At 39.4% G+C, this 13,363-nt stretch overlaps 1 pseudogene; it reads right to left on the bottom strand.

Moving 5' to 3' along the window:
* Positions 1 to 5,373: 5,373 nt before the first annotated feature.
* Positions 5,374 to 10,524, bottom strand: LOC102992094 (regulatory factor X-associated protein-like; annotated as a pseudogene).
* Between the last annotated feature and the right edge of the window lie 2,839 nt (positions 10,525 to 13,363).

The raw sequence follows: 13,363 nt of genomic DNA, 5'->3' as shown, positions 1-13,363 counted from the left end.
TTTTTTAATCCTTCCTTTCTCTTCCTTGGTCCTGGGCGCTGGCGTATCGGCTTACAATCTCTGCAGGCTGGAGCCCATGGTCACACACCCACACGCTCAGGCTTAAACTTGGTGATTTCTTTCCATGCCGCCGATATAACATGCTTTTTATTTTATTTTCCATTTCTACTTTACTGGAGTTCGGATTCAACCCAGTTTAACAAAGTTTTCCTCTCACACACATGCATAGACACTTGCCAGTGCACACACACACACACACACAAATATAATTTTGAAACATTTTTCTCAAAATTGTTTATTTAGGTTTATTTTCTTTCATTTATTTTTAGCTTTGTTTCCCTCCCTGCTCTGGACTGGGTGCAGGTAAAGTGGGTGTACAATAAGGAAGAAGTGTTCAAGAGAGGCGATGGGGAGCAAAGAGAAAGATAGTGTTTTGGGAGGAGTAAGCTGGAGTTTGCTTTGGGGATAGGGTGGGCAGCAAAAAGGAGGACAAGGTAAATGCTAATAGTGATCACTACCATTTATGGGGCACCTGCTGGGTGCTAGACAAGTCATAGATATCCTTATAATCTCTTATAATCCTTGTAAGCACTACAAGACAAGTCATTATATCATTTTACAGATGAGGATCACGTATTTTATACAAAATAGGACTGGGATACTAGCTCAGGATTGCTTTATTTAATATCCTAATTCCCGCTTTTCCTGTAGTAATAGTAACAGTAATAGTAATTACTATAGTAATATAGTAATAGTAATTCTATTCCTCCAGGACTCTTTACCCCATTTCTTCTCTTTCATATTGTGTTGTTATTTGCATGAGAAGAAGGAAGACAGAAGAATGACGAGGGTAGGAAATTAAGATTTATGTATTTATCTATTCAGTATCTCATTTAATTCTCCCACTAAATCTTTGAGGTATAGTTATCTCATGGTACAAATGAGAAAACTGAGGCTTAGAGAAACTAAATAACTTGCCTAAGGTAATGGTTATAGGCATCCAGATTATCTGATTCCAGAAGCAAAGCATTTCCTACTATAAAATGCTGCCCCGCCTCCATGGGGAGCAGTTTCCAGGAAATGAACACTATGAAATCCCCTCTGACCTAGCTCTTGTGTGCGATGTGACCTGACTCATGCCAGAATGCTTGTAGAACTCTCCTTCCAGGCAGAGAAGTTTAAAAAGGCTGGTTAGCCAGTGAAGAACACTAGGAGGGGCATACTTTATGTTTATCAAATTCTATGCAGTACATATTTACTAAGACCTACCTAAATACATTCCACTGTAGTTAGAGAATATACTTTGTATTATTTCAATCCTTTAAATTTATTGAGACCCAAATGTGGTCTGTCTTCTTATTGGTTACTATTGCATGGTGTCTCTTTTTCTATCCTTTTACTTTCAACCTATTAGTGTCTTTGAAACTAAAGTGTGGTTCTTGTGGACAGCATGTAGTCAGATAATGTTTTTTGTGCATTCTGCCACTCTCTGCCTTTTAATTGGAGCATCTAATCCATTACATTAAATTACTAAGAGGATAGGATTTACATCTGCCATTCACTACCTATTTTTATGTTATATATCTTTTTTGCTCTTCAATTTCTCCATTACTGCCTTCTTCTGTGTTAAATATTTTCTAATATACTCTTTTTATTCCTTTGTTTTTTCTTCCAGTCTTCTTTCTGCCCTCCTTCCTCTCCTCTCATTTAGGAACTTCCATCATGTGTATGTTGGTGAGCTTGTTGATGTCTCACAGGTGTTTGAGCCTCTGTTCATTTTTCTTTATTCTTTTTCTTTTCTGTTTCACAGACTGGATCATCTCAATTGATCTATGTCCTGATTCATGAATTCTCTCTTCTGCCTCATCAAATCTGCTGTTGAGCCCCTCTAGTGAATTTTTCATTTCAGTTATTGTACTTTTCAACTCCAGAATTTCCATTTGGTACTTTTAAAAAAATAATAATAATTTCTTATTTCCTTACTGATACTCTGTTTAAAGAGACATCATTCTCATGCTTTCCTTTATTTCTTTAGACATGATTTCCTAATGTTCTTGGAACATATTTAAAATAACTGATGTAAAGTATTTGTCTAGAAAGTCCAACATCTGTGCCTACTCAGAGACAGTTTCTGTTGATTTTTTTTTCTTATATGAGCCATGTTTTCTTGTTTCTTTGTATGTATCACCAATTGTCATCAATTTTTTGTTCAAAACTGGACATGGACATTTAAAATAATACAATGTGGCACTGTGGACACCAGATTCCTCCCTTCCCAGGGTTTGTTGTTGTGGCTGTTTGTTGTTGTTATTTGTTTAGTGACTTTTCTGAATTAATTCCGTAAAGTGTGTATTCTTCATCATGTGTTTCTCTAAACTCTCTGCTTGGTTAGCTTCGTGATCAGCTAATGACTGGATAAGGATTTCCTTAAGTGCCTAAAACCAATAAGTTTCCCAGTGTTTTCCAAGGGCTTGGAGTTATTTGCAGACTATTGGCTTTTAAGACTACCATGGAGCTAGGGTGGGGGTAAGGGGAAAAGGTCAAGTTAAAACCCCACAAAGCTTGCTGTTCTTACCAAGATTCAACCACTTTCTTTGAATAAGCATTTTTCTGAATTGTTGCAAGCTTTTTGCTAATTTACAGAGTTCTGAAAAAGTTGATCCTGACAATTTTTGCTAGTTTTCTTTTATGGAGGCAGAATTTTCAGGGGTCCTTATTCTTCCATATTACTCTTTTAATGTCAGTAGACACTGTAGTAGTAACCCCTCTTTCGTTCCTGATTTAAGCAATCTGTGTTTTTTTTTCTTGATTAATCCATCTAATAGATTATTTTATTAATTTTTTCAAAGAACCAGCTTTTGGCTTTAATTTTCTCTGTCTGCTCTTTTTTTCATTGATTTCTTCTCATATCTATTATTTCCTTCTATTTACTTCTGGTTTATTAAGCTGGAACATCAGATCATTATTGTTAAACCTTCCTCTTGTCTTCTTAAACACCTAATATAGGTGTTTAAAAATATAAATCTCCCTCTAAGCACTGTTTTAGTTATATTCCACAAGTTTTGATAAGTGTTTTCATTATCAATTTCATTCAAAATATTTTCTAATTTCCTTTATAATTTCTTCTTTGTAATTTCTTTGTAATTACTTATAAAGATATGGCTTCATTTCCTACTATCTAGTACTTTCCACTATATCTTATTGTTATTAATTTCTAATTTAATTCCATTTTAGTCAGCTCTACTATCTCAGATGTTTGTCTTTTTTTTTTTTTTTTTTTTTTTTTTTTGTGGTATGCGGGCCTCCCTCTGTTGTGGCCTCTCCCGTTGCAGAGCACAGGCTCCGGACGCGCAGGCTCAGCGGCCATGGCTCACGGGCCCAGCCGCTCCGCGGCATGTGGGATCCTCCCAGACCGGGGCGCGAACCTGGTTCCCCTGCATCGGCAGGCGGACGCGCAACCACTGCGCCACCAGGGAAGCCCTAGATGTTTGTCTTTTGAAATATGTTGAGACTGACAGGATGTTAATTTCAATATGATAATGAACTTGTCTATTTCTCACTTTGTATTTGTCCCTTTTTTCCCCCATTTATTGTGAAGCTTTATTATTAGGCACTATTATGCATTGAATTATATCCTCCCAAAATAGGGTGGCTCTAATGCTTTGGCAGCCAACGTAAGCAAAATATATGTTGAAGTCCTAACCCCTGATTTGGACATACAGTTTTGCAGGTATAATCAATTAAGATGGGGTCATTACGGTGGGCCCTAATTCGACATGATGTAGGAAGATGCCATGTGAAGACAAATTCAGATGACACTGAGGCAGAGATTGAACTGCTGTAGCTGCAAGCCAAGGGACACCAAAGATTGCCAGAAAATCCTCATAAGCTAGGAAGAGGCAAGAAAGGAGCCTTTTCTACAGATTCCAGAGGAAGCGTGGCCCTCTGATACCTTGATTTCAGACTCCCAGCCTCTAGAACTGTGAGAGAATAAATTTTTGTTTTAAGTCTCCTAGTCTGTGGTACTTTGTTATGGCAATGCTAGGAAACTAATACAAGTACACACACGTTAAGGATTTTATGTATTTTTTATTATTTAACCCCTCAAAAGTCCCCCTTTATCTCTCATAATAATCTTTCTCTTAAAATCTACTTTGTCCAATAGCAACATAGTTACACCAGTTTTCTTATCTTACTACTTGCATGGTATAGCTTTCTAACGTGTTAATTTCTATTTCTCTGTGTCTTTATGTTTAAAGTGTGTCTCCTGTAGACTGAACGTATTTGGGTCTTGCTTTTTATGCAGTATGACAAGCTCAGCCTTTTAATTAGTGTGTTTAGTCCATCTGTATTTAACGTACTTATTGATTTTAAGTCTACCAAAATGCTACTTGTTTTTTGGTTGCCTCTTTGTGTTTTTTTTTCCTATGTTCCTCTTTTCCAGTCTTCTTTTGGACTAATCCAACATGCTGTACGTTTCATTTTCATTTCCTCTTATTGGCCTTTTGCCTATACTTCTTTCTTTTTTTAACTTTTTATTTTATTTTGGAATATAGTTTTTTTTCCAAAGGTCAATAACTGGACTTTAATGAATAATTCTGGTAAAAGCATTTGTGCACAGGTATGCAGGTATAAAACATATATCAAAAATGAACAAAAAGAGGGCTTCCCTGGTGGCGCAGTGGTTAAGAATCCGCCTGCCAATGCAGGGGACACAGGTTCGAGCCCTGGTCCGGGAAGATCCCACATGCCGTGGAGCAACTAAGCCCGTGTGCCACAGCTACTGAGCCTGTGCTCTAGAGCCCGTGAGCCACAACTACTGAAGCCCGTGCACCTAGAGCCCATGCTCCGCAACAAGAGAAGCCACCACAATGAGAAGACCATGCACCGCAACAAAGAGTAGCCCCCGATAGCCGCAAATAAAGAAAGCCTGCGCGCAGCAACGAAGACGCAACGCAGTCAAAAATAAATAAATAAATAAAATGAACAAAAAGATTCCTTCTCTCCTTAAGTACATCTTAGAACAGCCATGACTAAGTTTCACTTCATATATATTTCAGAGCTTAAAACCCAAGAAACAAATTTTTGCACAAGTTTAACTTGAGACACATGCATTTATTGTCCTAACACTGTTAATACTTTCTTGACATTTTATTTGATACTCTTATTGGTAAGCTTTGCCTTTTAAAAGTTTTCCTCGGAGAAAATACAAGAAAAAAGTATCTATCCAGATTACCCATCACTCTTTGAACATTACTTAGGAATAACACAATCTTAAAATAGCTCAATTTTGAAAAACACAGAAAATGCTGGAGTGTTATTCTTATACTCAGTATCTCTTTTTGAAAAAGAAATCAGTATAAAAAAGTAATTTTGTCCTGACATTGGTGGGATGAGATCCATTTGTACTGTTCACAAATTCTACACACGAGATTGTCTGTTTTAAATAAGATCAACACTAATAGGGAACAAGAAGTAGAGGAGCCAACTTTAGGAGATGCATTCATTCCAGGGTACTTGGTTAATGCCTCTCGGGTTTTACCAGCACATCTCTGAAAGGAGATGCACATCCTAATCTCACAGCTATTTAACAGTGATCACTTTCCTTATACACAGAAAATATGCTTACCTCTTTGACAGCTCCAGTCTTGACTGCAAAGAAAATGTTATTACAAGAACCCAATTCTAGGTGCCCAACTACATTTTATCATCACAAATAGCTCTCAGTGTTTCTTAACAGGAGGATTATTGGCATTGTGTGTAACATAATTCTTAGTTGTGGGGGACCATTCCAGACACTTAGCATTCCTGTCCTCTTTACTAAAAACCAGCAGTTTTCAAGGTCGCTGTGACAAGCAAAAACATACCCATATGTTTCCAGCTGCCCCTTAGTGAGAATCACTGAGATCCAAGATTAAAATCTATTAACTTTGTGACTTCCACAGAAAGCAACTGCTTCATTACCTTCAGTAACAATGACTGAAGAGGAACACTTTGTTTAAAAAAAAATTGTAATTAAATATTACTTTGGAAAAACAAGCTGATTTCTTCAAATCCACAGTGATCTGCAAGGATTAGATGCACAATGTACAATACTTATTGTCCCCAAATGCACACATACCTTCACAGGAAAATGACTGTTTACCTTCTACTGGCAAATCTTACCCCATTTATCTTTAGTATAAAAATACGTCCATCCACTACAATAAGATGAAAAGACGTGTAGATCTTCTTGATAAATTCCCTCACACTGATGTTCCTGGAAACTGCTGTTGTCTTTGCTCCAAAACTTGCTGGTATAATAGCTGTTGCTGTTTCTGTAAACACTGCACCACTTCTGGACTTCTTAGTAAGAAGTCTTTTTTGATTTAACACTTGTTCTAAAAGAGTAGGTCTTGCAGGCTGATCCCCAAAAGATCCTGTTCTATGTTTAACAGTGGAGAGTATATTATCTGCACTTTCCTCAAGTTCGACGTTTCCCGCGCTGCCAACCTGGGCGGCCCCACCGCAGTTCAGGGCCTGGTCACTTTTCTTCTTCTTGTGCTTATCCTTGTACATCTTGTTGCGGTGTTGCTTGCACATCCACGGCTTGCGCTGCCTGGCCACCTGGCTCGTGGTCTCGCTGCCGCCCTCTCCCCCAGAGTGGGTCTCCTCGTCCTCCAGATCCTCCAGACTAGCCGTGCTCTCGCCTCCCCCCGGGGTCCGAAGTGTCCAGCAGGTCTGTCTCATCTTCCCCCGCCTCCTCCTCGCCATCCCCCACCACTTCGCACAGGTACCGAACGGGCTTGGCCGTCCTGGCGCTGCCCCCGCCAGGGCCGGAGCCTGCCGCAGGACGCATTTCGGCCGCAGCCTCGTCCTGGCCTCCACACGGGCGCATCACCATCAGGGTGAACTGCGAGGCCGCAGCCGGGACGGGGGCTGGAGCCAGGGCCTGGCCGGGGCCAGGGTCGGCGGCCCCGGGGCGGAGCCCGCCGCTAGCGGCGCCGGCCCCGCGCCCTCGGCGACAGCCTGCACCTCCGTGCTGCTGAGACCTGGCGAGGTTCCACGACGCCAACCTTTCAGCACCTGCCGGGCCCAAGTGCACTTAGCAAACCAAGACCCGGGACCCGCGAGAGGAAACGGGGCTGGGATATAGTTGATTAACAATGTTGTGTTAGTTTCAGGTGTACAGCAAAGTGATTCAGTTATACATATATATGTATCTATTCTTTTTCAAATTATTTTCCCATTTAGGTTGTTACATAATATTGAGCAGAGTTCCCTGTGCTATACAGCAGGTTCTTGTTGGTTATCCATTTTAAATATAACATTGTGTATATGTCAATCCCAAACTCCCTAACTATCCCGTCTTTCAATTACATTTCTGGTGGTTGTTCTAGGGATTATAATATGCATCCTTAACTCATCACAGTCTATTTAGAATGAATATATTAAATGAATGAATATGTAAAATATGAGACTCTTATTACATTAAAATTTTATTTACCACCTCTTTTGCTATTGTTGTCATGTATTTTACATATACATACATAATAAACCCCACACTATCGTGAAAGTCATTAACAAGGAAGTCATTAGACTAGGGTGGCTCTAATGCTTTGGCAGCCAAAGTAAGCAAGCCAACACCTAAGCCAGAGTCAATTTCTATAAATGCCTCAAGGGTAAAAAAATCAAAACTTGAGAACAGCCGATCACAAACAGCCAACTAGACTTTCCCAAATAATGCAACTGCTCAAGCTAGAGCCAATTAAATAATTTCCTTGCTTTGCTCCCGGCGACTGCTCTGTAAAAGCCTTTTTCCCTTGGCTCCTGACAGTAGAGTGCCCTCTAACCAGTTTCAGTTTGGCACTGCCTGATTCAAATCAATGTTTGCTCCAATGAACTCTTCAAAAGTTTAATGTGCCTCAGTTTATCTTTTAACATTATTATATTATTACATTTACTTTATTTTTTATAAATTTATTTATTTATTTATTTTTGGCTGTGTTGGGTCTTCATTGCTGTGCACGGGCTTTCTCTAGCTGTGGCGAGCTGGGACTACTCTTCGTTGCAGGGTGCGGCCTTCTCATGCAGTGGCTTCTCTTGTTGTGGAGCATGGGCTCTAGGTGCAGAGGCTTCACTAGTTGTGGCACACAGGCTCAGTAGTTGTGATGCACAGGCTTAGTTGCTCCCCGACATGTGAGGTCTTCCCCGACCAGGGCTCGAACCCATAGTCCCCTGAATTGGCAGGCAGATTCTTAACCACTGCACCACCAGGGAAGTCCTACATTTACTTTAAACAGTCAGTCACCTCTCAAAGAAAATAAAAGAAGAAGAAAATACGTTATACATAAAAAGATAGATATGTTCTCCACCTATTTACCATTTCTAGTACTCTTCATTCTGCCGATGGCTACAAGTTTACTTCAGCATATCCTGTAGTGCACACCTGCTGGCAATGAATTCTTTCAGCTTTTATGTATCTGAAAATGTCTTTATTTCATCTTCATTTTTAATGGGTAATTTCACAGAATATATAATTCCTGGTTGACTCTCCTTTCAACACTTTCAAGATGTCATTCTGTTGTCTTCTGTCCTCCATTGTTTCTGATGAGATGTCAACTGTCATTTGTATTGGTGCTCCCTTGTAGGTAATGTATTTTATTTCCTCTGGTGGGTTTTGAGATTATCTCTTTAACTGTGATTTTCAGCATATTAACTATAATGCGCCTAGATGTCTTTTTTTTTTTTTAATCCTGCTTAGGGTTTGCTAGGTTTCTTGGATTCGTAACTTGTTCTCTTTTTCCAAATTTGGGCAAATTTTTTTGATCTTTGTTTCTTCATTTTTTTTGGCCTCATTTTCTCTCTCCAATTATATATATGTTAGCTTGCTTGATATTGTCCCATAGTTTACTGAGGCTTTGTTAATCTTTTTAAATCTTATTTTCTTTTTCTTCTTTAGATAGGATCATTTCTATAGATCTGATTTCAGGTTTACTAATCCTTTCTTCTGAAGTCTCCAATTTGCTGTTAATTCCCTAAAGTTAAATTTTAATTTCAGATATTTTATTTTTCCATTCTAGAATTTCCACTTGGTTCTTTTTTTATAGTTTCCATTGTTTTGCTGAAATTTACCATCCATCTATTCATTATACTATATTTTTCTTTAAGTCCATAAAAATATTTTAATAGCTACTTAACATTGTTGTCTATTAATTCCAACATTTGGATCATCTTGGAGTCTGTTCTATTGATTTTTATTTGTTTGTTTTTCTTCATCAGGGGTCAAATCTCCTGGCTTTTTCACAGTAATAATTATTTTATTGTATGCTGGACATCGTGGGTGATATTTTTTTTAATATTTATTTATTTATTTGGTTGCGCTGGGTCTTACTTGCGGCATGCAGGCTCCTTAGTTGCAGCTCACCACCTCCTTAGTTGCGGCACTTGAGCTCCTTAGTTGCGGCAGGCAGGATCCTTAGTTGTGGCTCTCTGGCTCCTTAGTTGCAGCATGCAAACTCTTAGTTGTGGCATGCATGTGGGATCTAGTTCCCTGAGCAAGGGATTGAACCCAGGCTCCCTGCATTGGGAGTGCGGAGTCTTAACCACTGAGCCACCAGGGAAGTTCCCATTGTGGGTGACATATTTTAAGATGTCTGGATTACATTGTCTTCCTTTAAAGGGTATTGATTTTTGTTCTGGTAGGTAGTTAAATTACAGGCATATCCTTTTGGCCATTTTAGCCTTGGTTTTATTCTTTATTAGAGTGGGTGTATTTCAGTTTGGACCTTTTTTTAAAAAATTTATTAATTTATTAATTTATTTTTGGCTGCATTGGGTCTTCGTTGCTGCACACAGGCTTTCTCTAGTTGGGGAGAGTGAGGGCTACTCTTTGTTGTGGTGAGCGGGCTTCAGTAGTTGTGTCACATGGGCTCAGTAGCTGTGGTTGTGGGCTCACTAGTTGTGGCACATGGGCTTAGTTGCTCCACAGCATGTGGGATCTTCCCTGATCAGGGCTCGAACCTGTGTCCCCTGCATTGGCAGGTGGATTCTTAACCACTGCACCACCAGGGAAGTCCCTCAGTTTGGACTTTAATCTTAGGGCTCAGCCCTTAAACTAAGACATATTCCTGACTCCTAAATTATGTCTTTACTGGAGTCTCACCTGAAAGCCCAAAGTGCTCATAGAATTCTCTGCACTCTGGCTTGGCCAACACTAATACCTCTCAGAACAGCACAACCTCTAGTATCACCATTCAGCTCTCAGCCCACAACAGATCATCTTTGCTAGGGCTCACAGAGCCTCACCCTGTGCCTGTGCAGCCTAGCCCTCACCCAGGGACCATGGTGAATTCCTGTGCAACTTCCTCTTCTTTAACAACCTGCCTCCAATTTTCAGCTGCTTCAGTAGCCCATTAACCCACTCCCTGCCCCCTTAGCTCAGCAAGCTATACTTCCATGTAGGATTCACCTCCATGAACCACAGAAGAAATCTGCGGTGATTGTGAGGCTTACTTCATGTGTTTCTCGTCTCTCCAGTATCATACCCCTACACCAACCATCTTTTGCTTGAAAAAAGGTGCATCACATATCTCGTTCAGTTCTATAGTTGTTCAATGAGAGGGAATCTTGTGCCAATTACTCTGTTATAGCCAGAGGTGGACATTATTATGTCTTTTTTTACTTTTTTTTAAAATTTATCTTCTCATTTCTAATTTCTCTTTATTTATTTTATTTATTTGTTTTGGCTGCGTAGGGTCTTAGTTGCAGCATGCAGGATCTTTGTTGAGGCATGTGGGAATCTTTGTTGTGGCACAGGCTCTTCATTGTGTCACACTTATTTATTTGTTTTGGCTGCGTAGGGTCTTAGTTGCAGCATGCAGGATCTTTGTTGAGGCATGTGGGAATCTTTCTTGTGGCACAGGCTCTTCATTGTGTCACACAGTCTTCTCTCTAGTTGTGGCATGCGGGTTTTCTCTCTCTAGTTGTGGTGCTCGGGCTCCAGGGCACGTGAGCTCTGTAATTGCAACATGCAGGCTCTCTCATTGAAAAGTGTGAGCTCAGTAGTTGTGGCGCACGGACTTAGTTGCCTTGTGGCATGTGGGATCTTAGTTCCCCGACCAGGGATCGAACCCACATCTCCTGCATTGGAAGATGGATTCTTTACCACTGGACCACCAGGGAAGTCCCCTATTCTGTCTTTTTTGACATCAGATTCTTTCAGAACTTTTTGTTTCTCATGTTTTTTGGTTTTGTTTTTTAAATATTTATTTATTTTGGCTGCACCGGGTCTTAGTTGCAGCACATTGGATCTTCGTTGAGGCATGGGGGATCTTTTAGTTGCGGCATGTGGGCTTCTTAGTTGTGGCACATGGACTCTTAGTTGTGGCACATGGACTCTTAGTTGTGGCATGTGAACTCTTAGTTGTGGCATGCATGTGGGATCTAGTTCCCCAACCAATGACTGAACCTGTGTCCCCTGGGTTGGGAGCATGGAGTCTTACCCACTGGACCACCAGGGAAGTCCCTGTTTCTCATGTTTTTGATGCTCCTTTCTACTGGGGCCCTAAGCTTAGGCCTAGCCCACCATTTGGATAATCCAGCACCACCCTGTCTCCTATTCCAATTTTTTCCCACTCTATCTTCTAATCCTAAAAATGGATTAAGATCAAGAGAATAAGGAGACAAGCCACAGAATGGGAGAAAATATTGGCAAAACACATAGCTGACAAAAGACTGTTACTCAAAATATACAAAGAACTCTTAAAACTCAATAATAAGAAAACAAACAACCCAAATAAAATATGGGAAAAGACCTGAACAAGCATTTTACCAAAGAAGATATACAAATGTCAAATAAGCATATGAAAAGGTGCTCCACATGATATGTCATCAGGGAAATGCGAATTAAAGCAAAGAAATACCAGTCTACATTGATTAGAATGGCCAAAATCTAGAACCCTGACAACACCCAACAGGAAATCTCATTCATTGTTGGTAGGAATACAAAAATTATTTGTATTTGTTCCAAAGTAGCAAACCCTACTTTGGAACAGTTTGGCAGTTTCTTACAGAGCTAAACATAGTCTTACCATTCAATTCAGCAATCACGCTCATTGACATTTACCCAAAGGAGTTGAAAATTTATATCCACACAAAAGCCTACACACAGATATTTATTTCAGCTTTGTGCATAACTGCCACAACTTGGAAGCAGTCAAGATGTCCTTCAGTAGGTGAATGGGTAAATAAACTTTGGTACATCCAGACTATGGAATATTATTCAGTGCTAAAAGGAAATGAGCCATCAAGTTACGACATGGAGGAAACTTAAATGTGTATTACTAAGTGAAAGAAGCCAAGGCTACATACTATATGATTCCAATTATATGACTTCTTGGATAAGGCAAAATATATGGAGACTCTACAAAGGATTAGTGGTTTTCAGAGGATTTTTAAGGTTATGAAACTATTCTGTGTGATACCATAATGGGGGGTACATGTCATTTAGTAATACATTGAGTAAATGCATTTAGTAAAACCCATAGACTGTACAACACCAAAGTGAACCTTAGCATAAACTATGGCCTTTGAGTGATAATGGTGTATCTATGTAGGTTCATCAATTGTAACAAATGTACCACTATGGTCTCTGATGTTGCATGTGTGGGGTCAGGGGATAGATGGGAACTTTCCCACAGCACAGTTTTTTGCTGTGACCCTAAAACTGCTCTAGAAAGAAAGTCTATTTTGAAAAAATGGATTAGGAGTCAAAATGATGCTGGATTAAACAAATGCTAGAGGGAACTCCAGCTAAAGGAAATGTAACACACTTAGGGAATTTCCAGGAGAATGTGTTGTTTACACGGGTTATGAAGCCATCTAAAGCTAGACAGAGTTCATTTATACTTAGAACATTAGCCCATTCTTTTAACTGGACTCACAGAGGAAGCAATAGTTCTACGAATTCAAAACATCAAATAATTGCTTAACAACAAACAAACACGATGGGCATTTTAGAGCCCAGGAGTTTATCATCCTGAGTAGTATGCTTTAGACTAATTTTTTAAATGAGTTGTATTTCTATGCATTTTATCCCCAATGATATTCATTGTGGCTTTTTTTCATAATAACAGAAACCTGGAAACTATCTAAACATTTAGTAACAAAGGACTGCTTAAGTAAATTGATACATCCATGTGATGTGACAGTATACAAACCTTCACAAAGATGCTCCAGGCGAATATTTAAGGACATGGGGGAATACTTTCATGATAACATTTTTTTTGTTTAGTTTTTGAGGTGATTGGATTTTTATTCTAGCTTTAATTCCATTTTAAGAAAACAGTTTGCTAAAATGTTTTATTAAAAATTATAAAACATT

This window comes from Physeter macrocephalus, chromosome 14 (assembly GCF_002837175.3).
Source record: "Physeter macrocephalus isolate SW-GA chromosome 14, ASM283717v5, whole genome shotgun sequence".
NCBI classification, from domain to species: domain Eukaryota; kingdom Metazoa; phylum Chordata; class Mammalia; order Artiodactyla; family Physeteridae; genus Physeter; species Physeter macrocephalus.
The sequence above is the reverse complement of the archived record's forward strand: the minus strand, read 5'-3'. Positions and strand labels throughout refer to the sequence as shown.